General features: G+C 43.5%; 1 protein-coding gene and 1 long non-coding RNA gene across 4 annotated transcripts in view; one reads left to right on the top strand and one right to left on the bottom strand.

The window, feature by feature from the left end:
- Positions 1–902, bottom strand: part of BCHE (butyrylcholinesterase) — a 55,444-nt gene extending 54,542 nt beyond the window's left edge. For 2 of the 3 annotated variants that reach the window (XR_004693681.2, XM_035133210.2), the window contains exon 1: positions 724–902. The gene's annotated coding sequence lies outside the window, so the exon portion shown is untranslated. The remainder of the gene's footprint in view (positions 1–723) is intronic. The other variant, XM_035133209.2, reaches the window with a different exon arrangement.
- LOC118093669 (uncharacterized) lies at positions 26–18,357 on the top strand. The gene is made up of 4 exons (XR_009557568.1): positions 26–78; positions 2,809–2,886; positions 8,462–8,518; positions 17,800–18,357. It is a non-coding gene; the product is annotated as an uncharacterized LOC118093669 (long non-coding RNA).
- The last annotated feature ends 1,129 nt before the right edge of the window (positions 18,358–19,486 follow it).

Genomic DNA, 19,486 nt, shown 5'->3' with positions numbered 1-19,486 from the left:
ACTACACATAATATTGTTCATGCCACAATTATCCCCTATAACAGCTTGTGTGTGATGGAGCAAAGCACTGAAGAGCAGGTACTGTACAAATTCCCTTTCAAATATTTTCCAAAAGCCAACTCTCAACTAAAAGTTAAACTGCCATTGTTTGGTATGAAATATTTGATCCTGTGCTTAGGTTAACGTGAAACAGACTGAAGAAAATAAAACTCTATTACTTCCAGAACAAAAGATTCTTTTAGGCTGTCATCCGAATGGAGATACATTGGTAGATGCATTTACCACTACTTCTTTTTTAAGTTTATTTCCATTAGTCTTTATCCATGAAAGTTCAGCAGAACATACTTCGGTATTCTCATTCAGTGAAGCAATACAATTTATTTCAATGATTGTTTCCTCTCCTTGCCAATCTTTAGCCAACCAAGAAATCTATACACAAGGCTGTGTAATCTCTATTTAAATTCAGCAGATAGTTGAATTAATAAATGATTTTTTTAGTTCAGTTTAATTTACTTAGCCCAGAATCCATTGAATAATACTATGGTTCGATACACATGCCTGCTTATTTGTTCCATCAGTTCCATTTGCAGAATAGACTTTGTATTCCCAGCAGAGCAACAAATGGACAGAGCATAACGTTTTAGTAGACTGCAATTCCCATACAAATCGAGCTTAACTATAACTTATGCTGATAGAGATCAACGTAAATAGAGAATCTCTTACCCCGTTTCGTATTACAGAGATGCCAAAGTGTGGTTTTTTTTTTTAAGATCCAAGATCTTTAATACTTCAGCAAAAGGCAGTGTTCAGCTGCTTCTTTAATGCTTGCAAATTGGACTGTGGTGACATTATAATGAACTGTTTAAGAGAAAGCTCGCGAGACTTGGCAACAGCAATTTGATCTGAAGGCAGGCGGTCTTAATATCTGACATCTGCTCAAAGGAGAATGCCATCGTTGTTGAAAGACTTTGCAGTTAAGTCAAGTAGGGAATTGGAGCATTCCAACTTTCAGGATTTCGTCAGGGACGGGGAAAACGAAGGAAGTGCCTGCATATTTAGAAGAGCCAGTCCATTGGAAGTACAAAGTATAAAAGCAATGCAGCTTTTCCCATGCATTTTTCCATGTTTAGTAACATTCACATGCAGGTCTAAAGGAATCATTGTTATCATATGAGTGGTCTTCATTCAGCTGGCTGGTGGGACTTGAGACTTTGTTTGGCCCCATCACCAGTATGGGGTGGGGGGGAGGAAGAGAGAGACAATAAGAATGCAGAAGAGAAATAAATTTAAATTAAATTCAAAATAAAACACACTACAGTGGTACCTCGGTTTACAACCACAATTGGTTCCGGAAGTTTGTACTTATTTCAATGATTGTTTCCTCTCCTTGCAAATCTTTAGCCAACCAAGAAATCTTGAAGTGTACTTAACCTGAAGCGAACTTTCCCATTGAAAGTAATGGAAAGTGGATTAATCTGTTCCAGACAGTCCGTGGAGTACTTAAACTGAAGCGTACTTAACCTGAAGCGAACTTTCCCATTGAAAGTAATGGAAAGTGAATTAATCCATTCCACATGGGTCCACGGTGTTTGTAAACTGAGGCGGTTGTAAACCGAGGTGGTTGTAAACTGAGGTATGACTGTACAGTTTTGTTTTGTTTTAGATTATTTTTATACTGCCCTTCATAGAAGCCCCAGGATGGTTTACAATAAAGTCAAACAAGCTAAAGATAATACATAAAATCCCAGATTTGCAACCAGATATGTGGACCACCTAGCAGAGATTTATTTAGATCCCCCCCCCATGGTGTTATTTTCCATGAAGGTATGAAGGCTAGCATTAAAAAACCCCACAATGCCCAAAAGCAACATTATGTAGGGGCAATTGTGAGGAATTAAAAAGGGAGCTGCAAGCCACCTAGTGCCAATTTCAGCACTGCTGTTGTTCATCACAGCTACCGCTGCCACTGAAATTCTTGCAACCCACCAGAGGCACTTTGCTGAGTTGTGGAGCAGACCCTACCCGAATGCTTTTCAGGAATGCTCTTATTTATAAGTCGCTTACATGTGCCTTTTTTGTATGTGTAAAAAGTGTAAGGCAGCATACAAAAGCACGAAAGGCATACAAGACATCATAAAGCATTATTAAAACAGCATAAAATACAATTCAACAGATTCACAAAGTGTGTTCACGTGTTACAGTCATTGAGTGTGCCATCTTTGTATCTGTGCACACATGGAGTTGATCCTTAAACTCATAGAACCATAGAGTTGGAAGGGACAACCAAGGTCATCTTGTCTAACCCCCTGCAATCAAGGTATCTCAGCTAAAGCATCCGAGAGCGATGGCCACCCAACCTCTTCTTAAAAACCTCCAAGAAAGAAGATGCTGGTTTGGCTGGTGTTGTCGGCTGTGACATCATGTGTGTGTGAGAGAGGGGGGAGGGATTTGCAGATTGGAGGAGATGGAGGCAGGAAAGTATTTGATTGGATGCAGCTTTCAGCAGCTGTTCAAGTTGCACTCTATAAAACAGTCTTCTGGTTTAAATGAGTGTCTGTTTCTCTTCATTCATTGTGTGTGGGAGGACTACTCTCAATTTGAATTTAAACTTGTAAATTCAAGTCAGGAGAATGAATGTCAGGGAGGAAGAACTGCACAGTCCAAATAATACTGTGCCATCTTGGAACAAAGATGTCAACATTCTGGAACTTTTTAATTTGCATAAATCTGACATTGCTGGAGTGACATCATTGTGGGAACGCAGTATAGATTTTTTAAAAAGTATTTTCTTCTTTCTCGTTAAAACAGCCTGTGCTCCTGCTTCTGTCACTTTAATTGGTCAAGGTGAAGACAGTTTAATCGGGTTTACTCAAAGCTGTTGACAAGGTATTCTTTTTAGATCCGTCCTTTTCTCCCTCTCTCTTTAGCTCCTAGTTTGTACAAAATTATGCCAGTGCTGTGGAGAAGTGAAAAGTTTGCACTTAAAACACTTTTTTAGCCTCTAGCTGAGTCTTTATATTTTCTTTGCTGCTTTCGGTGCATCTTTAGTGCATTTAAAAACTCTCCAATGAGTAGTTTAACACTTCCATGCTCCCATGAATGCAAATGATGCTGGAGATAATGTTTTACCTGAATAAAATAGTAAATGTAAATGCTTGGGAAGGGAGATTGGAACCCACAGTGGGGACTAAGTTGCAATTATTGTTGTGATTATTACTTATTCCTTTGAGCCCAGTAGTGCTGAGAATGGTGGAACCTACGCTTACAGAAACATCCTCCCAGGGATGGGAGTCTGTGGGCCAACTTTGACAGCTGTTAAAGTTCAAAGGGGTTCACTGTAACCACCAATCATAGAATCATAGTGAAATATACTCAGAGTCGAGAGTGAATTTCATGCTCTTTATTCAGCTCATAGTCATCAAGGAGAAGAAGAGAAGAATCGCTCTTTCCCCAAAACCATCTGCTTATATACATTATTTACACAATGGGCCTTGTGTGATTGGCTACTTCAGGGCTACACCTGTGGGCCAATCAGGTTGTGGATTGACTTCTGCCTGCAGCCTGATTGGCTGCTCCTACAGGCCAATCAGGTTGCGGATTCACTTCCACCTGGAGTTGGATTGGGTAGCTCCTGCGGACCAATCAGACTGCTGATTCTGAATCCTATTGTTCTAGGATTCAGCTCAGTACATAACACATAGAATCATAGAATTGTAGAACTGGAAGGGACCCTGAGGATCATCTAGTCCAGCCCCCTGCAATGTAGGAATATGCACAGCTGTCCCACATGGGGATTGAACTTGTGACCTTGGTGTTATGAGCACCATGCTGGAACCAACTGAGCTACCATCTGAAGAAGGAAAATATCTGTTTGCCTCAGAGTTCAAAGGCATCAACAAGTCCCACTTGCAAAGCAAAATTTGAGGCCTTCCTTTGTTCCTCTGTAGCCATGTCTACTTGTCCCACACTTGATGTAGGACAGGTGGGTGGTATGGAAAATGGCCTCACGGGTCAAATTGAGACCTGTGCCAGGAACCCGTGGGCCAGATGTCCCCCACCACTACAATAAAATAACATAGTGATTGCGCCAAAGGCAAAGTTAATATGGTCTAAAATACTTAGGCAGAGCTATAGACTTTTCTTTTGGGGGGGGGGTACTACATGAAAATTCCCCAATAATTTTCTCACAATGAAAAGGTGAAATAGATATATGTTTCTGTAGAATAACTTTCCAATATTAGGAAAGTTCACGCTACTTACCTGCTCATTTCAGCAAATGGGAATATCTTAAACTATATTACAACCAGTGAAAGACTTCTTTTTTATATATGTCAGTATATCACGCAGAGCTATAATTTTCTCTTTATTGCTCTAATTATAGCTTGTTGTAAAAAAAATATTCATTAGTAAAATTGTAAGTTGCTAGTTTACAGAAAAAATCAGGGAAAAAACTGTAGATGAAAAAAAAAACCCGCTTCTTGGTATAGTTCTTGTCATAACTAGGTATTTCTTATGAATATATTTTTTTGGTATATTTATTGGACATAAATAAATGTATTATTTTGCTGTTTACTAGGCATTTCTAAAAAGCTTCCTGGTTCGCCTGCATAGTCTTAAAATGTACTATAAATGCACAAAGCAACTTCAGAGTACAAATTCCTTTCGGAACAGAAGGCTCTGTCAGTCTGTGAAAATGCAATTGGTGTGTGATCATGAAGATCTCATTATAAACATCTGTGGAAAATTTCCAGGAATATGTCACGATTTCTGCATACTGTGTAAGTATATCACGGTACCATCTGCTTAGAAGACATGGCTTGTCAGAAGGGTGTGTTAGTGGGAAAATATAATAAATGCCTTCAAGTATGCAGATATATTTGATACATAAAGCTTGCCACTGAAAATGACTTCAAAACAGGTTGGTGGTAGCGGAGAGCAAAACATGAACCAACCCACTGAGGACATAAATAGCAGATATGGTAAGATCTTTGAAAATCTCCCTTTAGTGATGGTGGCCTGGTGTCCCGTACTGACTACCTGTGCAATCTGAGTCTTGCTTACTCAGAAGTACCGTAAGTCCAAATTAGTTTAATGGGTCTTAGAAGGGCTTTTTCCCCCCTAGAAAAAGAGTTGCCGGAACTTGTTGACCTTTTAGGGGAGCACCCAGCCAAAGTTGTGGAGTACTTTGGGGGGTGGGGGGGGATGTGCCATCCCATTCCGCAACATCAGAATGCACCAAGGAGGTGAGTTCTGGTGAGTTCTGGTTGTAAAAAAGCCCTGGGTCTTAGTCTCATGTATGGCCTGTAATCCTATATACACTATCAGGGCCGTCTTAAGACTATCCAGCGCTATGATTCAGAGATCACTCCGGCACCCCGCCCCCCCTTTCCCAGCCGGAAAGCCGGAGCCACACACTGCTTTGGGGACGCGCAGGCACACACACACACTTCGAGCAACTGTGCCTCGCAAGGCGGCAGACCTGTTGCCTCGCTTTCCCATGCTTTCGCAGAGTGGTGGGTGAATGCAGGGCTGGCTCTGGTGTCTGCAGTGCCTCTCTCCCTGCAGAGGTGGCTGGCGCTGCCCTATAGCTCCTGCTCACCCCCTCCTTCCTCGCCCTTCGCAGAGCCACAGCAGAGAGCCGAGGCCAACAGCGGCATGCGGGCTGAGCAGCTCCCTCAATGAGTGAGGCCAAAGTGCCCACCAGCTGCAGGGGAGGCGCTACCGCTGCATGCGCAAGGCAGCGAGCAGCCAGGAGTAATTGGCAGGGTCATCACGGCCGCCGCCGCCTCTCCTCCTGCTACCGATGCCACAGCCTTAGGCAGCCACCGGGCTCATCTCTAGCCTCTGCCTGGGCACTGCTGAGCACCAGGCTGCTGCAGCATGCCAAACCCCAGCGGCCTCGACAAGGCACTGAAGATGTCCTTGCAGAGGAAAACCAAGATCCACTTGGCAGTGAGCCAATGCCGGGAGGTGCCGCATCCAGCCTCCGCCTCTTCCCAGGCGCTCTCCAGAACTGGGCGCGAACTGGGCGCCCTGGTTCCCCGCGCCACTTGCCTCTATGGGCAAGACGCCCCTGCACACTCAGGTGCTGTTGTTGGCATCCATCTGTCTTGAGAGACAATGGAGTGTGCCTCCAGGAGTGAAGTCAAACTGCTGTGGTTCTGTGTGTATGGAGTGTGTATGGAGGTCCTGTGCTGTCCAGACAACAAGACAACCACCCCTCAGCTTTGCTTAGAGCTTATAGCAGTAATAAGCTTAGCCAGCTGCAGGAAAGGAAATGTTAGCATTTGATTTGATTTCATTTGATTTTTATACTACCCTTCATCACAAGATCCCAAGGTGGTTCACAAGATCACGTGATCCGTGATCACAGATATCTCAAGACTACAAAGTGTGCATTAGTATGTGTCAACGGTAAAGCCATCCTAGTACACAATGGATGTGTAGGGGGGTTCATCAAAATCAAAGCAGATTCCCAAACTACCACAAAATTTTAAGGAGAAAATAGGAATATGCCAGAATAGCCATATTTGTCCTGCATTATAGCGGTCTCAAATTTCAGTGGCCAGGGAATAGGTTGCAGAAAATGTAGGCTTAGCTTTGTGAGAAACTTGCATTCTGATGTAAATTAACAATAAGATATTGCCATGAAAATCCCTCTTGTCGTAATAATATGTGAAATGAATTGCTGGACACCTCAGCTCATCTGCCTCGGGCATTTGACATTACACACACACTTCTTTTTATTTTGTCACTTCATAGGTTGGAGCTGTTAACAGGGGGGTTCCTGACATTACATATCAAGTTGGTAATAGCTATGGAGCCGTTAACAAGCGGGTCTGTTTGTCATGAAGCCCTGCGCCAATGTGAGCTATGGAGCTATTAACACATCTGCCTTTGACAGGGGACCTTTTAACAACATCTTCACAAGTCACCTGATATAATACATGTGTCAATCCATTCTACAAAACGGCGAAATGGGTCTTTGAAGCAATGCAGGGGTGCAAGGACAGCGACTGCCACGAGGTAACCTCTCGTTAATGAATCCCTGACACAACAGGTGTTGCGGCCTCAATAACTGTGAAATAATGATAAAAGTGGGGAATGACCAAATCATAGATGAGGCAATAAGAAAAGATCAAATCACAAAGAAGGGCAGACGGGCGGATTAAGGTCTTCTTAACTCTCATCCTGTTATATCCAGAACAAGATGAGACAAGTCATTTATAATAAGTGGTAAGATATTCTTTTCCTTTCCTCAAAAGATTACCCATTACTTTTCTTCACTCCTTAAGGAGGGGACAGAAGTGCAGTTCAGAGGAAATGATTCAGGGAAAGGGTTAAATCTGCCCCCCCCCCGGCTGCTGCTATTTCCCTCTGGATCACTTGATCCTACTGGCTATGCTCCCCTGACTCTGATGGCTCCAACCTGATGGTCATGTCTGAACCAGGGGTATTTACGTTTCCCATACCTATGCATTTAGGCACCTTGATCATACAAGGGTCAAATCACATGGGGAGCCTAGGCATGCTACAGGTGACTCCCAATTTCAGACCTTCACCAGTAGCATATGGACTGCTGTGTGACAGGGCCACTGGGAATGTGAAGGAGGTGGGAAAGCCTTGCAAAATGCAATGCTTCCTTTAAATGCCCGATGTGATATGAAGGTCTTCATCAGGTGCCTGAAGTTCCACAGGGAGGAAGTTCCAAGAATCAGCAATGCACTCTATGTGGGGCTACCTTTGAAGGTGACTCAGAAACAACCAATCGAGAATGTGGAAGCTAGACTGGTGACTGGGAGCAGTCACTGGGACCATATAGAACTGCATTGGCTCCCAGTACATTTCCAAGCACAAGTCAAAGTGTTGGTGCTGACCTTTAAAGCCCTAAATGTCTTTGACCCTATATACTTGAAGGAGTGTATCCACTCCCATTGTTCAGCCCAGACAATGAGAACCAGCTCCGAGGGCCTTCTGGTGGTTCCCTCATTGTGAGATGTGAGGTTACAGGGAACCAGGCAGAGGGACTTCTTGGTAGCGGTGCCCACCCTGTGGATCGTCCTCCCAGCAGATGTCCAACAGATAAACAGCTATGTGATGGTTAAAAGACATCTGAAGGCAGTTCTGTTTTAGTATGTGATGTTGTATTGTGCTTTTATAATTTTTTGTTGGGTGCTGCCCAGAGTGGCTGGGCAACTCAGTCAGGTGGGTGGCATATAAATTGTTGTTGTTGTTGTTGTTGTTGTTGTTGTTGTTGTTGTTGTTGTTGTTGTTGTCATCTGGTGGATATGAGCCATGAGTTATCACTACAGTATATAAAAAAACCTCCCTAGGAGATCTCAGTGATTCAGGCAGGAATCTTATAAATCAGGCAGCTCTTAATGCCTGAATAGTCCTTGCAACTCTGGTACTTTTCATACTGCTGTGGCAACCGGTTTTACACTTTCTTTTTGCCTTTCAGCATTGTACACCCACATGGACATCAGTACCTGGCCAGACTGGCAGATGCCTGGAGCTGGTACAGTATGTCAATTTGTCACTGCATAATTCATAGCGCATAATGCTACAATACCAAATGGTGTCAAAAATTCGGAGGAGGTGAGGACTATAGGATTTAGTCTGTTTGCAATAAAGGTGTCCACACTCCTACAAACTCTGGAAGAAAGTTTAACAGCACAGAACCTCATGTTGACTCATTGGCTTAAACCTGACAGACATTAACACTGTCAGGTTGGTAATTATTGTTGTCTCTGTCGATGCTAGAGTAAGAGAAGTTCTTCGGAGGGAACAGAAATAGAATAGAATAATTAATACATACTACCTAAAAAGGAAGCATATACTGAATGATCTCAGCAAGACTCGGAGAGAGAAGCATAACATCAAATTGAAAATGCATACACTTATCCAAACATAACAATTAGTCTGGAACCAGACTTACTTATTCTCATTCATTTAACTAAATGTATATATTGCTTGAATGAGGCAAAACCTCTAAGTGGTTTACAAACAAATACAGTCATACCTCGGTTTAAGTACGCTTCGGTTTGAGTACTTTCAGTTTAAGTACTCCGCGGACTCGTCTGGAACGGATTAATCCACTTTCCATTACTTTCAATGGGGAAGTTCGCTTCAGGTTAAGTACGCTTCAGGTTAAGTTCAGACTTCCGGAACCAATTGTGTACTTAAACAGAGGTACCACTGTACTAACATTATCAATAAAAAGATTGATTTTGTACAAATCTAAAATGAGTATTATTGTGGCTCTGAAACATAGCCAGCTCCATAGATTGAAGCAGTCAAGGGAAGACATACAGGGCAAGTCGATTACACAGACAGATCACCACCCACAGACAGAAAGAAACCTTCCATCCATGCAAGGCTTTCGATCCAGTGGAGGGGTTGTACTGGCAGAGAGCAGGGGTGACTTTTGTTGATTCTCTTTTACTTCTCCCGTCTCCACAGCCACTTCCCACACTGTTCTGCATAGTATCCCAAGCCAAGGGTTGTGGCGGGCACTGGGGTGTGTTATTGCCCTCCACCGCTAGAATTGTCCTAGTGGATCTCAACTCAGATGATACTCTCATGCAGCTCTGTGGGAGGGAAGAGGGCTCTCCTAGCAACTCTCAGTATCAGTACTGTAAACAAGCTACACTTCACAGGATTTTGTGTGTGTGCAGGGGAACTATATCTGGTATATAAGTGGTATGATACCACTTAAATGTAGAGGGCAGATGGGGCCCAATGCAGAACGAGCTCCTGGGACACACAAATGCACAGAGGAAAACCCCCTTGCCCCAAATCATGATTGCTGAATAAATACATACAAATGTTCCAATAGACAAATAATTTTGCTTGATCCTGTTCCCCCTACCATTCACAGAAAGAGCACTGTCACAATCTTCTCTGGCCTTGCTCTGATTCTAACATAGCTGTTGGGGCCAAAAAACCTCCTCCCACCCCACCTGTCAGACTACTGCCACCGACTCCCAGCTGGTTGCCCAGGAACGTACAAAGGCAAGGGAATGTTTCTTACCGTCCACTTTTAATTCAGTATTTACAGAGAGGCTATAGAACCCATATATAATGCCGTTATCCACCACCATCCCCATCTCTCCCACTTCCTCATTCATGATTCTCGTTGTCTCTTCTACAGGTGCTGCTACACACCCTCTGTCTTTCAGCTCTTTGCTCTCCTACTTTCAAGGCTTGCCGGGTTCTGGGAGGGGAGGATCTGGAATGCTTTCTAAAGACACTTTGTCCCTCAGCTGTCGCCCCCCTGGTGCTTCCTCCTCCTCCTCCTCTCCCATGATTTCCCAGCTTCCCCCCTCATCTGCCTCTGAGCTACGACCTCCCTCAACCCCCATTGTCAATCTAAACTGCCTTTCTCTTCCTCCTCCCTGGAAGGGTCAGGCTGGGGAGGCAGTCTCCACCATTCCTCCTCTGCCCAGTCCCTGACACCACCTTGCTTTCAGTATCATGTAGCATTACTGGCAGGTAGCAACTATACTAGAAATAAAAAATGAAGAAAAAGGTTAAAAAGAGAGAGAGAGAGTAAAATACCCTAGGATGGCTAAGTCCAATCAAAGGTGACTATGGGGTGCAGTGCTCGTCTCGCTTTCAGGCCGAGGGAGATGGTGTTTGCCATCAGACAGCTTTCCAGGTCATGTGCTCAGCATGACTAAACTGCTTCTGGTGCAATGCAACACCGTGGCGGAATCCAGAGTGCACAGAAACGCTGTTTACCTTCCCTCTGCAGCAGTACTTATTTATCTACTTGCACTGGTGTGCTTTCAAACTGTTAGGTTGGCAGGAGCTGGGACAGAGCAATGGAGCTCACCCCGTCATGAGGATTCGAACTGCCAGCCTTCCGATCAGCAAGCCCAGGAGGCTCAGTGGTTTTACAAAGAAAAAAGAAACAGCTGGCACGCATTTCATTCAGCTACCACCACATTGCTTGCAGGTGCATTTCGATCAGCCGCACAAGTCATCTAACACCAAGCAAAATAGAAAATCCAGTTAATTGTTTTTGAAAATCCCTTCAGAGCCCCATTTCTTTCCATTGTTCCATTCCAAAAACACAATCCAAGACCTGGCAGATACCCCAAAAAAGCAGAAGAAAGAGGAGGGGGGAAATCATATTTATTTTCTGTTCTGTTTGAATTTTTTTTTAGCCTATGCAAACTGCTCGTCTTCCGTTTCATTATGACATATAGAATCTAGCAAGATAAACTGGTGCTTTCTCCCACTAACCACTTTGAACATTTTTACCCCTTAATGTATTTTATAACTTATTGCAACATTTTCATGCTAGTCAGCTGCCTCTGGCAAATTGATTGGAACAAAGCAGAGCTCCAAACACATCCAGTCCCCCCAACACAGAATGCAATTGGCTACAGCTACAAGTCTATGGATCATTTAAAAAGGATGAGGTCTTTTTAATCAAACTCAACATTGTTCAGTGGACAAACTGCCTTAAAAATAAATGAGAAAACACAGCCCCCCACCCCCATTCTCCTACAGGATGTTTGGACTCCCAATGAAGTAGCCCAGTGTCCTACAACGGATTTAATTAAAAGCAGTTCTTTTCAGCCAGCTGCAAACAAATAGTGGCTAATAAATTTAAAAGACATGTTCCCCTTATTGATACATGATAATCAGATACCACCAGGTTGTGCTGTTGCACTTATGCACCATAAATATATACAATGGTAGAACTATGTTACCATGTTTCTCTGATGTTGACATTTGTCTCTGGGAAGGAACTTAAGCATCGGAGCACAGAGGCAAGGAATTATTCATTTTCTCCTTAGTTTAACTGCTTAGCATTCTCCTGGAGAGCTTTGGCTCCATCATTCAAGCACCAGCAGTGTTCACTGGCCGTGAACTGTGAACATACGCCACAGGAAACAAATAACTCACCTGGAAAAGCATATGATGCAAAGCTGCTCTAAAGATGGGCAACTACAAAGCTAACATAAACATGTCAAGTCAGAAGAAAGCTGCATTGAGTTCAATGGGTGTTTATCTCAGGTATATATTGGAGGAATGTAGTCTTAGGAGTCCATTCATCTTGCAGGACACCATTCATTGATTAAGACTAGTATTGCAACCAATGTTCTTTGAATACAAGAGGTGGTCATGGCTACCATCTTAAGTGACTTTTAAAAAAAGGATTGGACAAATTTATGAGGGACATGGCTATCAATGGCCAGTAGCCAGGCCCATCTATTCTCCCTCCACTGTTGGAAGGAATAATAATAATAATAATAATAATAATAATAATAATAATAATAATTTATATATACACCGCCCATCTGGCTGGGTTTCCGCAGCCACTCTGGGCGGCTTCCTACTGAATATTAAAAACAATACAGCATCAAACATTAAAAACTTCCCTAAACAGGGCCGCCTTCAGTTGTCTTTTAAAAGTAAAATAGTTGCTTATTGCCTTGACATCTGCTGGGAGGGCATTCCACAGGGCGGGTGCCACTACCGAGAAGGCCCTCTGCCTGGTTCCCTGTAACCTCAATTCTCACAATGAGGGAACCGTCAGAAGGCCCTCGGTGCTGGATCTCAGTGTCCAGGCTGAATGATGGGAACATGGGAGTTGCTGAGAGTCACAAATGTGGAGAGTGTAGGGGGCACAGAACATTATACCCCAATAGTGTCTCTCATTGACCCTCTCAGAGCTTCAGCAAACTTGGCTCCAATGCAGCAGTCTGTCATGGCTCCTGGTCCTTTGGTGCAGCGTCCTCCAGACAGCACTACAATGGTCTGCCTACTTCATCCTCCTTATTCCCAGAACACCTTTAGATTTCAAAAAAGACATATTTTCCCCCGTGACATCACTTTGGCAACCCAGGAATTTATTGCCTGGCACAGTTCTGCAGCTTGTATTCTCCTTCCATATCCCAAATACCATCTAAATACCAACATTTGTTAACTTCTACCATTCACTAAGAGACTCTGTACCTCAGATCTATGACAGTACAGTGATAGCTTTATGTCGCGGTCACCCTGACCTGCGCAGCACCCCCGGACGTTTTACGGTCTATTGATGATGCGCCACTGACAAAATAAATATCTGCTGTCACTCAAAACACTTCAGACCAGGATAAGGTGAAAGTAAAAAGATGTTGCTTTATTGTGCGTACATAAGCGTAATGGTTTCAGTATAAATCTTAGAATGTTCCAAATTTCAGATGTTTCCTATACCGGCCTATTACCTCTAATTAATACTATTACCGGCCTATTACCGCTAAAGACAACTAAATATATATATTTGTAAATAAGCTCACAAACTCTCTATCCTGTCTGATTATAATCCACCATCTATGCTTCACCACAATGTTTAAAACAGTTCTCTCTCTATTAATAACCAACCAACTACCTCACGAACTCTCACAAACTGACTACCAACTAACTCCCTCACAAAACTGACTAACTGACTCCAGGGGTGGGGTTTTTATACTCAGCCAGAGCCCTCCCCCTTGGGTTCTAACAGTTCTATTTTATTTAACCCTTAGTAACCTGGCTTAACTTTAGGCTGATTGCCACACTTGGGTAACAAGCGCTTCGGGTTACAAGCGCTTCGGGTTACAAATGCTTCGGGTTACAAACTCCGCTAACCCAGAAGTAGTACCTCTGGTTGAGGACTTTGGCCCAGGATGAGAACTGAAATCATGCGCTGGCGGCATGGCGGCAGCGGGAGGCCGCTTTAGCAAAAGCACACCTCAGGTTAAGAACAGTTTGGGGTTAAGAATGGACCTCTGGAACAAATTAAGTTCATAACCCAAGGTACCACTGTATATTCATTCCAGAGAAAATCTATAACCTTTTTAGAAGTTAACAAAGTTACATGTTTGTGTCACAAACTCTCTCCCTGCCCCCTCCCCCGTGTGTGTGTGTGTGTGTGTGTGTGTGTGTGTGTGTGTGTGTGTGTGTGTACCATTTTAAAATTAGGAATCTCAACTGACTTTCATGGTACTTTTCTTCCTCATCCAGGTATACACCAGAATGAGATCTGCTTCTTTGTAAAAAAAAAAATATAGAAGCATCAAATGTCCTCCAGCTATTTTCACATTTACCTTGTGTCCTCAAATTTTCCATTATCCAACATAATAACTTTTAAAAGTCTACAAGGGTTGCTGAGCATGATATTTAGATGCCACTACCAGAAAAAGTTCTTAAGTTTAAATCTAGGAGATATATTTCTTATTGCTCAAAGACATAATTACGGGAGAGTTATAGCTCCTAGAAGATTACAAGAGAATTGGTAAAAACCAGCAAAATTTTCACGAGGAAAATAAAAGCTGTGCCTAACCAGTACACATTCTGTAAAAGATAAAACCATGCAGAGTGCAATTTGAGCAAATTATTTATACTTTTCAAAGGCTCCTGATAAAAATCTATCACACAACGTTATTACAGGAACTCAGTAACCATAGGGTAAAAGGTAAATGTCTGTACCATGGATTTAAAAAGTGGTTAAAAATACAGAGGGAAGAGAGGATGAGTACAAATGGCTAATTCTCAGCATAGAAAGAGGTTAATAGAGAAATGCCCTGAGGATCAGTAATGGCCGTGGTCTGCCTAAGTATAACATATGGACATGGTCAGGAAGCTTGCCCTGATTTAGTTAAATGATCTTTCTGTATTTCACATTATATTAACCTGCTTTAGTGACTCGCATGTTTTTACTATTCAGTTTTGATTAAACTGCCTGAGTCATAGAATCATAGAGTTGGAAGAGACCACAAGGGCCATCCAGTCCAACCCCCTGCCAAGCAGGAAACATCATCAAAGCATTCCTGACAGATGGCTGTCAAGCCTCCGCTTAAAGACCTCCAAAGAAGGAGACTCCACCACACTCCTTGGCAGCAAATCCCATTGTCAAACAGCTCTTACTGTCAGGAGGTGGAATCTTCTTTCTTGTAGCTTGAATCCATTGCTCTGTGTCCGCTTCTCTGGAGCAGCAGAAAACAACTGTTCACCCTCCTCTATATGACATCCTTTTGTATATTTGAACATGGCTATCATATCACCCCTTTACCTTCTCTTCTCCAGGCTAAACATACCCAGCTCCTTAAGCCGTTCCTCATAAGGCATTGTTTCCAGGCCTTTGACCATTTTGGTTGCCCTCCTCTGGAGTCCCTTCTGTTCATTCTTGTTTAGCCATTTAAGAGTCAGAGGGACACATGTGTGTGATGTGGCAAATCTTCTGAATCTTGACAGCTCAACACATTGGAAAGTGAGGCAAAGTTTATTGCAATTTCATAGCTGGTGTAGCCAAGGGACTCAAGCGCTGGGTGATTGCCATAATCTGCAGGGATGGGGATCCAGGGGATCCAAACCCACCAGTTCCCTGCCCCCAAATGCCACATTTTCAGAGCTGCTAAATAGCAGTTGCTGGGAATCACAAGTGAAGAGAGACTGTTTTTCTCAAGTCCACCTTGTGCGCGTCCCATACGTATCTGGTTGGCCATGGTGAAAACAAGACGCTGGAGTAGATAGGCCTTTGGTATGATACAGCAAGCTCTTCTTGTGTTCCTGCCATCAGGGAGAAACTCGGACTACCATGTTTCTCCGAAAATAAGCCATACCCCCAAAATAAGCCATAGTAATAGGCACTTTAACCTTGTAGGTTAAACCTTGTAGGTTAAACTGTACCATACATAATAATAATAATAATAATAATAATAATAATAATAATAAATAAGGCATCCCCTGAAAATAAGCCACCGTGTTGTTGTTTTTTGAGGAAAAATAAATATAAGACGGTGTCGTGGTTAAACCACTGAGCCTAGAGCTTGCTGATCAGAAGGTCGGCGGTTCGAATCCCTGTGACGGGGTGAGCTCCCGTTGCTTGGTCCCAGCTCCTGCCAACCTAGCAGTTCGAAAGCACGTCAAAATGCAAGTAGATAAATAGGAACCGCTACAGCGGGAAGGTAAACGGTGTTTCCATGTGCTGCTCTGGTTTGCCAGAAGCGGCTTTGTCATGCTGGCCACATGACCTGGAAGCTATACGCCGGCTCCCTCGGCCAGTAATGCGAGATGAGCGCGCAACCCCAGAGTCGGTCACGACTGGACCTAATGGTCAGGGGTCCCTTTACTTTTGGAGAAGCAGAGTAGTACGCCAACAGAGACTGGAGGAAGGGCCAGTATGCACAATCTTACACTTCTTCACCAGTCCCCAGACCACAACATCTAAGGAGGTGTTAGGAGTGCTCTCAAAAACTGGAAATTTGTCACATCTGTTGATGTATATGGCCAGAAATTTGTGGGGAGCCAAGTACCACAAATTGCCCAGATTGTCCGGAGTTTTGGGCTGGGTTGTCATCAATATGCTGATGACACCCAGATCTATCTGTTGATGGACGGCTGCCCTGCCTCGGCCCCGGACACACTCACCAGGTGCTTGGAAGCTGTGGCTGGATGGCTACGTGGGAGCCGACTGAAGTTAAATCCTTCGAAGACAGAGGTCCTCTGGCTAGGTCGGGGCGACATGGGGTTGGGGGGCCAACTCCCATCTTTTGCAGGGGCTCAATTGGTACCAGTGCCTTCTGTCAAGAGTTTGGGTGTAACCTTTGACGCCTCCCTTTCCATGGAAGCGCAGGTTGCATCCACAGCAAAGGTGGCATTTTTCCATCTCCGCCGCATCAAGCAGTTGGTCCCTTACCTCTCTCGCCCCGATCTGGCCACAGTGATCCATGCGACGATCACCTCCAGGCTTGACTATTGTAACTCGCTCTATGCAGGGTTGCCCTTAAAGCTGACCCAGAAACTCCAGCGGGTGCAGAATGCCGCGGCGAGGCTCCTTACAGGGTCCAGGCCGCGGGATCACATTCATCCAGTGCTTTACCAGCTGCACTGGCTCCCGGTGGAGTACAGGATCAGGTTTAAGGTGCTGGTTTTGACCTTTAAAGCCCTATGCGACTTGGGACCCTCGTACCTACGGGACCGCCTCTCCTGGTATGCCCCGCAGAGGACCTTAAGGTCCACAAATAATAATATTCTGGAGATCCCGAGTCATAAGATGGCTAGACTGGCCTCTACTAGAGCCAGGGCCTTTTCAGTACTGGCCCCAACCTGGTGGAACGCTCTTTCCCATGAGACCAGGGCCCTGCGGGATTTGTCATCTTTCCGCAGGGCCTGCAAGACAGAGCTGTTCCGCCTGGCCTTTGGGTTAGACTCAGCCTGACCCCTGTGTTTTTCTCCCTCATGGCTTGGATTTATGGCCTACTTGAAATGAGGCTGCACTTTAAATTTTAATACTGTATTTTAATCTGTATTTTAATTAATTGTTTTTATGTTTTATTGTGGTTCTGTTGGTGTCAGCCACTTATGGCCTACTTGAAATGAGGCTGCACTTTAAATTTTAATACTGTATTTTAATCTGTATTTTAATTAATTGTTTTTATGTTTTATTGTGGTTCTGTTGGTGTCAGCCGCCCTGAGCCCGGTTTTTGACTGGGGAGGGCGGGGTATAAATAAAAATTTATTATTATTATTATTATTATTATTATTATTATTATTATTATTACCAGCCCTCGCTCTATAGGCCGAGGGGGCCGGTGTTTGTCCGTAGATGTACAAATGGAACAACCACTGATATAGAAGTGCGCAGGGCACTGTTGTTCATGTGGAGCTCTCTGTACATATCAGAGCCCTGCTTATTATGGGATCTCAGCAGCAGCAGCAACAACAACAACAAAAGTACAGGTATGCCAAAGCAGCTGCTGTGAATTTACACTCTCTCTTGGAGGGCCTGTTGAAATATCTCACATCTTTTAATTACAGGACTGGAAGTTTTCCCAGACTAAAGAATGCATCTGGACACTGAGAAGTTTTAAAAAGAATAATTAGAACGGAGCTAGTAACCAGATTATTTAAAAAAAGATTGCATAAGGAATGCAGTCACTTTTCCCCATCACACTTTCTGAAAATATAAGGAACAACTCTTGAATTGTGCAGTCATAGAAAGCATGTCTATGTTCTGATCCAGGCATTATCCAACAGAAGCATATATCCAAATGCCACCTATCTGTTATGGACCTTATCACCTTTGCAACAGTTGATCATTTCTTTCTTTAAAATGTCAATTTCATTTGAATATCTGTCATGAAATTTGGATGGCATACATTTCCTGATAGGTTTAAACTGAGATGGATGTTGTATTATTAATGTAAGCTGATGTTTTACCTTTTTCTCACTTTTTTTTTGTTAAACTTGCTTTAAAAAAATAAAATAACACACTTTCCTGAGAAGTGCAATTTCCATAGCTGCCAAGTTCTCCCTTTTTTAAAGGGAAATTCCCTTATGCTGAATGGGCTTCCTCGAGAGAAAAGGGAAAACTTGGCAGCTATGGCAATTTCACACATCCATCTGAATTGCAAATGTTGCTGTCCTTTGCATCTTCTCACCTCCTACTCCTGACTAAATGCCACAACTCTGTTTTTACAGTATTAATTCATTAAGCAGTAGAACAAATGCCAGCATCTCCCACTGTTCTTCTGAGCTGGCTTTGGTTCTGTTAAGCTGACCCATGCCTGCCCTGAAAACAGAGCAGACTGGAAGGGGGTAATGTCAGCCTTCTTTGTTCCACCCTCCTCAAAGTAATCAAGCATAAAACAGGGCAAGCAAACAGGTGAGTCAAATGAGGACTTAATGGCTGACCAGAGAGATAAGCTGACTTACCTGCAACTTTAAATAAAACTTCTCTGTTTACTAAAGCATCAACAACAACAACAGCGTCAGCATCATGTACCAGTGGGTGGTGATTTAAGTAGCTGTACTGCAGAACGTTTTGATTCCTGGATATGAAACAGGTGTAAGAATGTTGTAAATGTTTCCAGTGGAACCCCAAAGAAGACAGGTGGGGAAAATGGGAACTGGATGCAGAAGTTCATACTCTCTCATTTAGAAAGCGGGTTCCCTACCAACTCTTCTGAAGATCACAGTACATCTCACAATGGGGTTTAATCTACAAAGGGATGTATTTCCCAGTAGGGACCACGATGCGACTTTCAGGCAGTTTCAAGTATTAACCTGCATCTATGTCCCTAGATGGATGTGTTAGTGGACCTTTGAGTTACATACCGCTCTGGATACGTAACTTTCGGGTTGCGATCACGGCAAACTCGGAAGTGTATACTTCAGGGGTTCACCGCATGCACATAAATGTTCTGTGTGCTGCATGCATGCGCAGAAGCACTCTGCGCAATGCGCATGTGCACAAAGCGCTCTATCGCACCATGCGTGTGCGCAGAAGCGGCGTGTCCCGTTACAGACTTTTCAGGTTAATTCATATCCGAAGGATCCACTGTACAATATGGCTTTATTCAGATCATAACACCCATCCATCCATATCTCTCACTGGAGCCTAGAGATCAGTTTCCCAATGGGAAGCATGCTGTGGGTTTTAGTCAACAGCAGATTTGTAAAATACATGCAAGTTGCCCATTTATTTATTTATTTATTTTAACGT

Source organism: Zootoca vivipara, chromosome 5, assembly GCF_963506605.1.
Source record: "Zootoca vivipara chromosome 5, rZooViv1.1, whole genome shotgun sequence".
NCBI lineage: Eukaryota > Metazoa > Chordata > Lepidosauria > Squamata > Lacertidae > Zootoca > Zootoca vivipara.
The sequence above is the reverse complement of the archived record's forward strand: the minus strand, read 5'-3'. Positions and strand labels throughout refer to the sequence as shown.